We start from the raw sequence: 10522 nt of genomic DNA on the forward strand, positions 1-10522 counted from the left end.
TCTTGTAAAGGGTTTAACAGTTTATATAAATTAAACTAAATTTCAATTTATTTCATTGTAAACGATGGTAGCAAAAAAGAAAGAAAGAAAGAAAGAAAGAAAGAAAGGAAGAAAGAAAGAAAGAATGAAAGAAGGAAGGAAAGAAATAAATAAATAAATAAAGAAAGAAATAAAGAAACAAAGAAACAAAGAAAGAAAAGATTTGATTGTGACAACGATGAAAAAATGGAGGATTTGACTGAAGTATTCATGGTCTGAATAGAAAAAAAAATTGTGTCACGTAGCATCAAACCAGAATCTAAAATGTTTAAATCATGGTTGAATTCAAGTAGAATTATTCCTTTCCCCTCCAACTCCAAATAATGTAGGAAATATTTTCAAGAACGACAAAATCATCAAGAAAAGAAAATTAGAATGTAAAAACTTTTATCGGATACATTAACAAAAATTCAGGAATGAGATAACGCGATAAACAGCCAAAAATTAAATACTTGCTTGTTTAAGATGCAATACATTCCGGTTCTCTTTTTAAAAAATATAGTATACAATTACATGTAAGAGTTGTTGTTAGTTATTTATCTCGGCTAGAATATTCAGATTTAATTGGAAGGAAGATTTTAGTGACAGAGATTTTAGAAGAAAAGTTATCTCACACTGAAATCATTTCTTTTTTATTTACACTTTTTGTTGTTTTTAATTTTGAAACTACATCGGAATATATACAAAAATGTACGAATTCGTACTAATTGTTAACATCTGTAACGGAATAATCTATAGAATGTTTCGGTTTCCCATTCGTCGATCGGGGAATACCAGATATATTTGCGTCTGACCTGAGAAACCAATATTGACCGTATGTATTATAAATGGCATGGTGAATCTATTGCGAATAACCTCTCACTATTTTCCCACCCAGTATTTAATCGCCTTTCTTCCTAAATCATCTGGAATATTGGTGTGAAGGCTTACTACATCAAAACCAAGTAAAAGTGAATTCCGTTGTTTCGGGAAATTTGATAGAAAGTCGGCGTCATCCCGGATAAAACTAGGTGTGTGGGTACATGTTTTAAAAATGATATCAATAGAATTATTTAGACGGCGCGTAAGGCATTCTACACTAGCTACATTAGGTTTGAGTTTTAGGCCTTTCGGGTGAAGTAATTTTATGTACACATTTTCTAGTACGTCTCTATCTGCCTCACCATTTCTTACTGTCGCCCTCCTCTCTCCATCTCTCTCTCTCTCTCTCTCTATATATATATATATATACATATATATATATATATATATATATATATATATATATATATATAAATTATATGCATTTATTTTATCCTAATTAATAATAATTCGGATAGAATAAATGGGTTAATAGAAACCAGGGTAGCAAAGATCACAAAATAACTGTGGTGTAATTCCTGTTTTTGAGGCAGAAACTCCTTGATATTTTGGGTATTTGAGTATATATAAATTTAAGGAATGGAGTGAACGCATGTTATAACATGCGTTCACCCCATTCCTTAAATTTATATATATATATATATATATATATACTCTTTTACTTATTTCAGTCATTTGACTGCGACCATGCTGGAGCACCGCCTTTAGTCGAGCAAATCGACCCCATGACTTATTCTTTGTAAGGCTAGTACTTATTCTATCGGTCTCTTTTGCCGAACCGCTAAGTTACGGTGACGTAAACACACCAGCATCGGTTGTCAAGCGATGTTGGGAAGACAAACACAGACACACAAATACACACATATATATACATATACATATATACGACGGGCTTCTTTCAGTTTCCGTCTACCAAATCCACTCACAAAGCTTTGGTCGGCCCGAGGCTATAGTAGAAGACACTTGCCCATGGTGCCACGCAGTGGGATTGAACCCGGAACCATGTGGTTGGTAAGCAAGTTACTTACCACAAAGACACTCATGTATATATATATATATATATATATATATATATATATATATATATATATATATATATATATATGTATATATATACAAAAGGTGCAGTTCAACACGAATATATATTTATATATATATATATATATTCGTGTTAAGCTGCACATTATGTATTTTAATGACTGTAAATTGTATGCATAATGAAGAGAGACAGATGATATATTAGGAAGTCAGATGGCAAGTTGTTATAAATAAAGTAAATATAGTAAAGTAAGTATGGAAAGAAGTCAGGCATAAATGTTAAAATTGGCTTTGTTCTACTTAACTCTGTACATGATTTGGTCACATTTTCCCACTTCTTAGAAATATATTTGAACTCTAGCCACATTTTAAAATGGCAAAGTGGGGATTTTGTCCTTGAAATTATATGCGAGAATGTATGTCTATGTCTCTCCCTGCCTCACCATTTGTTTCTCTCTCTCTCTCTCTCTCTCTCTCTCTCTCTCTCTCTCTCTCTCTCCCTCTCTCTCCATCACCCTCTCTCTCTCTCCACGCACAAACACACACACACACACACACACATATATATATGTATATATTTATATATACACACATATATATAAGTATATATTTATATCCATCTGTACATATATATGTGTATATGTAAATTAGCATTGGTTATAGATCAAATATTAAAATTGGGTCAACGACTTTACATACAACGTAATGCGCTTTAGTAGAAATGATCTGCAGTGGTGAGCTCCCGAAATGGCCATAGATATATGTGAATTTTAAATTTGAATTGTGGAATCTGTTTATTATATCGTTTTTGATGCAATTGTGTGAGGGGAGTGAGAGACTTTTCTCAAGATGCATGGGAATTTGATCTGTGGATGTCTGTTTACTTATGAATCTTGGACGTACTTGTGTGAGGGAAGTATCAGACTTTTTAAAAATATAATTTTTTTTTTTTTTTCGAATATTTTAATCGTCTGATAAAACTTTTTTAGTCGGTAGACATTTATTTTTATTTATTTTATATTTATCTTTATTTATTTTATATTTGTCTATTAGATTTTTTGGTAGTTTATGAATTGTTAGTCGTGTATATTTAACTTTTAGATAGGCCGTTCTATTTGTATTTTTATTCGATTATATATTTTTATCTTCTGTGATTTTATGTATATCTATTATTTTTATGTGTTTGAAAACCATGGTGATTTTTTTTTATATGATTAAATGTTTGAGGGTGGTAATATAGGTAAAGTCGTTGACCTAAATTTAATGTTTGTTCTATAACCAATGCTTCGGTATTTTCGTCTTATTTATATTTGAACACTTGTTTTCATGTCCTATAAACACTTTTGTTTCTAGAAAACGAGACAAATATCAATTCTTGTTGTATATGTATATGTACATATATATATATATATATATATATATATATATATATATATATATATATATATATATATAATTTTATTTAAAAGAGTTCCAACTCTGTCTGTTTTTTATGTTTTTTTATTTGTATTCTTGTAAAATTTATGTGGGATATAGAATATGGAATATATAATATATAATATAAAAAAAGATGGATGGTACAATGAAATGAAGTATTGAATGTCTTATTTAATATATGGAATATGTCTTATTGAATATATGAAATATTGGGTGTTCAATATAAAGGATTAAATACATAAATATATAAAGGCGAATACGTATTTTCTATACCTTGTGGTATTCATCATGGCCGGTATGACAGACTGTAACAGACTGTAATAGACTGACTGGTTTTCTGTCTTTTATACCTATTCCTTTGGACAGCAGGAGTATGTGTTTGGCTATTTTTAGAGTTGATGCCAAGTTTATTTTTAGAAATGATGACATTTGATAGATCTTTTGTGTTTTGGTTATAGGGATAAGATTTTTGAACCCCAGTAGGTGTTTGGCTATTTTTAGAAATGATGATATTTGAGAGATTTTTTGTGTTTTAGTTATAGGGATAAGATTTTTAAACCCCAAGTAGGATAAATTTGATCATTGTTTGTTAAGAGTAGGTTTGAATTTCTTAATAAAGTCCTTTTCTTTGTATTTTCTCTCAATTTCATTCCGGTTGTAAAGTTTATGGAATGGAAATATAATAAATGTTTGATGACTACATGTTGCCAGATGGTTACTCAGTGTTATTTGGCGGACTTCTGGGTTTTTTAATCTGTTGTCGATGCACCCGTGAGCGTTCCGATAGTGCATTACCTGTCTTGCCTACGTACAGTTCTTCACAATTAGGGCATTTGATGCAGTAGATTAAATTTCTACTTTTGCAGTTCATGTTCGCATTGGTGAATATTTTCCCTGTTTTTGTGTTCATATATGGGCCGGTATGGATTGATCGGCATGTACCGCATCGGCTATCATTGCATTTGGATACAGTGAATGCTTGATTTTTGTTGCTGAGGTCAAACCTTGCCTTTGTTAATAGCTTTTTCAAGTTTTTAGGTTGTCTCTTACTGAGAGTTATATTTTGATCTGTAATGATATTTCTCAATTCCTTACTTTGTGCAAGGATCGGTAAGTTCGCTTTGGCGATATTAAAGATATTCTGGTGGCATGGATTTTGTGTCACTATAAATTGAATGATCTTTTCCTGTTTGTCTCTTCTTTTTGGTGTCCTCAGTTGTTATATGGGTATTTTCGAAGCCCGTTGAATACCATTTTCTATGAGTAGTGATGGGTACTTTTGCTATAGCAGAAATTCTTTCAGTTCCATCAGGCGCTGATTTCTGGTCTCTATATCCTCTACAATAGTACATATTCTCCTGGCTAGGCAGTATGGGATGTTGCGTTTGTATGGGGTGGATGGCACGATTTAAAGTTCAAGTATTGGTGTTTGTCTGTGGGTTTGTAATATATATCTGTGGTAATGGCGGTGTCCTTTTTAACTACCATTATATCTAGAAATGGTAATTTGCTACTGCTCATCTCCTTTCTAAATTGGATGGATGGGTGTAGGTTGTTCAGGAGGGTGTTCAATTCTACCACAGTGCTTTGAGGTTTGGTCCAGATTATATATATATATAAGAGTGCATGGCCTAGTGACTAGATCAGTTGGTGCGTTGTTTCCCTGAGCGAAATACTTCATCTAACGTTGCTCTGCGATCACTTCGACAACTGACACGTGGTATCCTGTCCACCTTTGCAGGAAACGTCAATTAGATGGATGGAATTAGCTAATGTGTGGCACAAACATTTGGTCACTGAATTAGAAAAAGTCGTTTGGCAAAAGCTGTAGGCTCATACGTCGTAATATAGATATGACGGCGTATGAGCATATATAAATGATTCCACAACACACACACACACACACACACACACACACACACACACACAAGCACACACACACATACACGCAGCATGCACACTCATGTACATATATATGCATTATATATTTAGTTGAAATGTACAGAAAAAACAAAAGACGAAGACTGGTATATAAACACCAAGCAGGTGTATTCATCTGACGCTCGGGAAGGTGACAAAGTATTTTACGTTTCTAGCCTACGGTCTTCAACAGAGAGGAACTCAAGGAAATAAACACAGAGAGAGAATATTAAATATATACACACACATATATATATATATATATATATATATATATATATATATATATATATATATATATATATATATATATATATATATATATATATATATATATATATATATATATATATATATATATATATATATATATATATATATATATATATGTATGTATATATATGTATATATATATATAAAAATTCATATACATATATATATATAAACGCGGTGCTCCAGCATGGCCGCAGTCAAAGGACTGAAACAAATAAAAGAGTACATATATATATATATATCTTAGTGAATATATATATATAGAAATGTGATTGTCCCTTCCTCCTTGTTCCACTTCCTCCCTCCACCATCCTCTCTGCTCTCGTGTGACCTGTGGTCAACTTTCTTTTCACTCCAGCCGCTGTGAAGGCAAGACGAACTACTAGCGTTCTACCTCAGATTTGCGTTTGGCCGTACGGCTTTTGAATGTTGTTTTCACTGTCCATTTCTTCCTGTCTTGGTTTGTGTTTGCCACCTTGGAATCCTCTGTGTAGTGGGTTGATCCACTACTCAGGAAGAGACTATTCTAGAGTACGTTCTGTCTTATCTTCGAAACGTCTAGATAGAATAGAGACAGCTGATGAAGGGATATTCCAAGTGGCTTTCCGTTTTCCTATATGTTCGTTCCGTTGTCTGTAGTTTATTGTTCTAACGTCCTGTACCCTGATATGCATGTATATACACATGTAGATGTAAGTATGTACATATATGTGTGTATACATGTATATATATTCTTTGTATTATTACATTATTGAACGCACACGTCCTTTTTTGCAAGTAAGTCTACTATTATTCTGACGTGACTATCTTTCTATCTATCTGTCTATCTATCTATCTATCTTTCTCTCTATTTATCTGTCTTCCTCCATCTTTCTATCTATACCTCTGTCCTGGCCTCTACTTCACTGCTATAACCTTCTGTCCCTTCCTCCTTGTTCCACTTCCTCCCTCCACCATCCTCTCTGCTCTCGTGTGACCTGTGGTCAACTTTCTTTTCACTCCAGCCGCTGTGAAGGCAAGACGAACTACTAGCGTTCTACCTCAGATTTGCGTTTGGCCGTACGGCTTTTGAATGTTGTTTTCACTGTCCATTTCTTCCTGTCTTGGTTTGTGTTTGCCACCTTGGAATCCTCTGTGTAGTGGGTTGATCCACTACTCAGGAAGAGACTATTCTAGAGTACGTTCTGTCTTATCTTCGAAACGTCTAGATAGAATAGAGACAGCTGATGAAGGGATATTCCAAGTGGCTTTCCGTTTTCCTATATGTTCGTTCCGTTGTCTGTAGTTTATTGTTCTAACGTCCTGTACCCTGATATGCATGTATATACACATGTAGATGTAAGTATGTACATATATGTGTGTATACATGTATATATATTCTTTGTATTATTACATTATTGAACGCACACGTCCTTTTTTGCAAGTAAGTCTACTATTATTCTGACGTGACTATCTTTCTATCTATCTGTCTATCTATCTATCTATCTTTCTCTCTATTTATCTGTCTTCCTCCATCTTTCTATCTATACCTCTGTCCTGGCCTCTACTTCACTGCTATACCCTTCTGTCCCTTCCTCCTTGTTCCACTTCCTCCCTCCACCATCCTCTCTGCTCTCGTGTGACCTGTGGTCAACTTTCTTTTCACTCCAGCCGCTGTGAAGGCAAGACGAACTACTAGCGTTCTACCTCAGATTTGCGTTTGGCCGTACGGCTTTTGAATGTTGTTTTCACTGTCCATTTCTTCCTGTCTTGGTTTGTGTTTGCCACCTTGGAATCCTCTGTGTAGTGGGTTGATCCACTACTCAGGAAGAGACTATTCTAGAGTACGTTCTGTCTTATCTTCGAAACGTCTAGATAGAATAGAGACAGCTGATGAAGGGATATTCCAAGTGGCTTTCCGTTTTCCTATATGTTCGTTCCGTTGTCTGTAGTTTATTGTTCTAACGTCCTGTACCCTGATATGCATGTATATACACATGTAGATGTAAGTATGTACATATATGTGTGTATACATGTATATATATTCTTTGTATTATATATATATATATATATATATATATATATATATATATATATATATATATATATATATATATATATATATATATATATACATGGCGGTGAACTGGCAGAATCGTTAGTACGCCGGGCGAAATGTTTACCAGCATTTCGTATTGCTTTCGAATACCTGCAAGTTCTACTTTGCCTTTCATCCTTTCGAGGTGAAAGGCAAACTAGTCCTAAAATTAGGATCAGTTACGTACTGGGGTCGATGTAATCGACTTAATCTCTTCTTTGAGGCTTTGTGCTTCCTGTACAAAGGATTTCTTTAAGTTGAAAAAGTGTGACACACTGACAATCACATTTCTAAAGTGCATGAGTGTCTGTGTGGTAAGCAGCTTGCCTACAAACAAAACGGTTCGGGATTCACTCCCACTGCATGGCACCTTGGGCAAGTTTCTTCTAGGGCCGACCAAAGTAGTATGCGGGGATTTGGTAGACAGAAACTGAAAGAAACCAGTCGTATATATATATATATATATATATATATATATATATATATGTTCGAGGGTGTGTGTGTGTGTGCGTGTGTCTATGTGTGTGTGTGTGTGTGTGTGTGTGCTGTGTGTGTCTGTGTGTCTGTGTGTCTGTATGGGTCTGTCCCCCCAACATTGCTTGACAACCGATGCTGGTATCTTTACATCCCCGTAACTTAGTGGTTTGGCAAAAAAAGTCCGATAGAATTAGTACTAAGTTTACAAAGAATGAGTCCTTGGGTCGATTCGCTCGAGTAAAGGCGGTGCTCCATCGTGTCCACACTCAAATGACTGAAACAAATGACAGAATATATATATATGTATATATATATATATATATATATTACTATCGCAACATATAAGACTTCTACAGCGCTAGCTTCGTATATATAAAAACTTAAACTAAAAAATATATAATACTCATTATCGTGGTTAGTAATAGCAGAGGCACCGCCGAACAATACAATTACGCGTGTATGTAAATTGTGTATTAGAATTTCCATCAATATTCACCGATATGGGCCGACATTAGATATGTTCTCGGATGCTATATTTTCTTCTAACCATAGATACCATTCAACATTTTAATATTTTGGTAAACCTAAATGTATTAACCATTTAACTTCTTAATTATCCATATTTCGATTAACCCTATACTCCTGCCATCCTGTAACTTCATAATTGACCACTTATTACCTCCTTAACATGTATAACATTGCGTAAATCGCATTTCTCATAAATCATGTTATGACATTTCCTCCTCCTTTTAACAACTGCACCTCCCTGTATAACTAAATCTCATTCTACCCAGTACAACCTAGCAGGAAACGTGAAATCCTAAATAAGATACTCTCTGATGAAGGAGATAGTATCCAATTTTTCGGAATGAAGACACCCTTAAAATCTACGGATTACTGTACCACTGAAACGGCTGTAAGATGATTACCATCAACATTTTACCTTGACAACATTACTTATTCTCTCGGATTATTTGTAGATGTTTTTTTTAAATATTCCATCCTCAACGCTACAATGTTCTTTTATTCGCTCTTCGGAAGACTTTACTTTATTCTCATTTTTGTAAGGGTATAGTTTTATTCTTAATAATTTTTACAACGCCGATCTAACCCATTTACACTCATCAATTTATATATGTATATTAGATATATATATATTTGTGCATTCATGAATTTTTAATATATTTTAATAATTTAACGACTGATACATTGGTATATCGTAAAGACTGATATTCATCGATCACTGCCAGAATATATGTATAAATAAATTGTTCATCCGATCTGAAATTCCCCTTAACACATTTTTTTATTACTTTGCGTCTCGGGTTCTTTATCCGTGCACTTCTGTGTATTGCCTATGCAATAAACAAATAAACTTTACTATATATATATATATACATATTGTGTCTTCATAAATGTTTGCTTCTTCATGCAACATTTCTTTAATTATAACTTCACTAACCATTAAGCAAATCAGTATACATTTAGAATGCTCCTTTACTAAGAATAAGAGAAAGTTCAATTTGTATTCTTAGCTGATGAAATGAAATGGTACAGAATAATGTCCTATGATGTAATGACTTCGTTTCCGGTCCTTCATTGGAGAACTTTCGCCTGTGACTATCTCCGCATTGGGAGACGTTTCCCTGTCCAAGTTCCTAAACATTTAATTAAATTACCTTACGCTAACATATTCATCGCTATATTTAAGAAAAAGATATAAGCATATATGCAGGCATACATGCACACTGTATCAAACGCACAAATATAATAGAAAAAGTGAACGTGAATATATCTTATTTATTACGAAATCCATCACTATTATTTAAATGACGATGTCTCTTAATTAAAGAGGCGCATTGCATGTAAATTCAGACGAATAAAAACGTGTTATTAAAGCTAAAGAAAATCAAATAAAATTAGCAAGTGCGAAAGAATGAAGAATATCAAATTCCTAATTTAAGAACTTAATTAACCTGCCGTGTGAGATAACTGCTTCATGTGATTAAAATGTCATAGAATGGCCAATTTTATAACAGGACATTCTACATTGAATTCTTAGTGCCAAAAATGTCATGGGATTAATATAATACTCTTAACTAAGATATTGAATTAACCTAGGTTTATAATATTTATGAAAAGAATATAAATGATTGAATTTTTATTTATTAAATTAGCTTTTTTCCAATTATTAATTTAATTAAAGCTAATCTCGTTTAACTTCTATAGTTGAATATTTAATCATCTATTATTAACCGTCTGCTGTCGTGTTTTCACTATCTACTACAGATTTATTTAAAATTTGTGTTACATTTCACACAAATTGACTTCATAATTTGTGTAAACTTATATTATACTTCTTCCTTCCAAAGAAATGTTGCACATCTTTTTGCACATTAA

This window comes from Octopus bimaculoides, chromosome 1, assembly GCF_046866305.1.
Source record: "Octopus bimaculoides isolate indiv1 chromosome 1, ASM4686630v1, whole genome shotgun sequence".
Taxonomy (NCBI): Eukaryota; Metazoa; Mollusca; class Cephalopoda; order Octopoda; family Octopodidae; genus Octopus; species Octopus bimaculoides.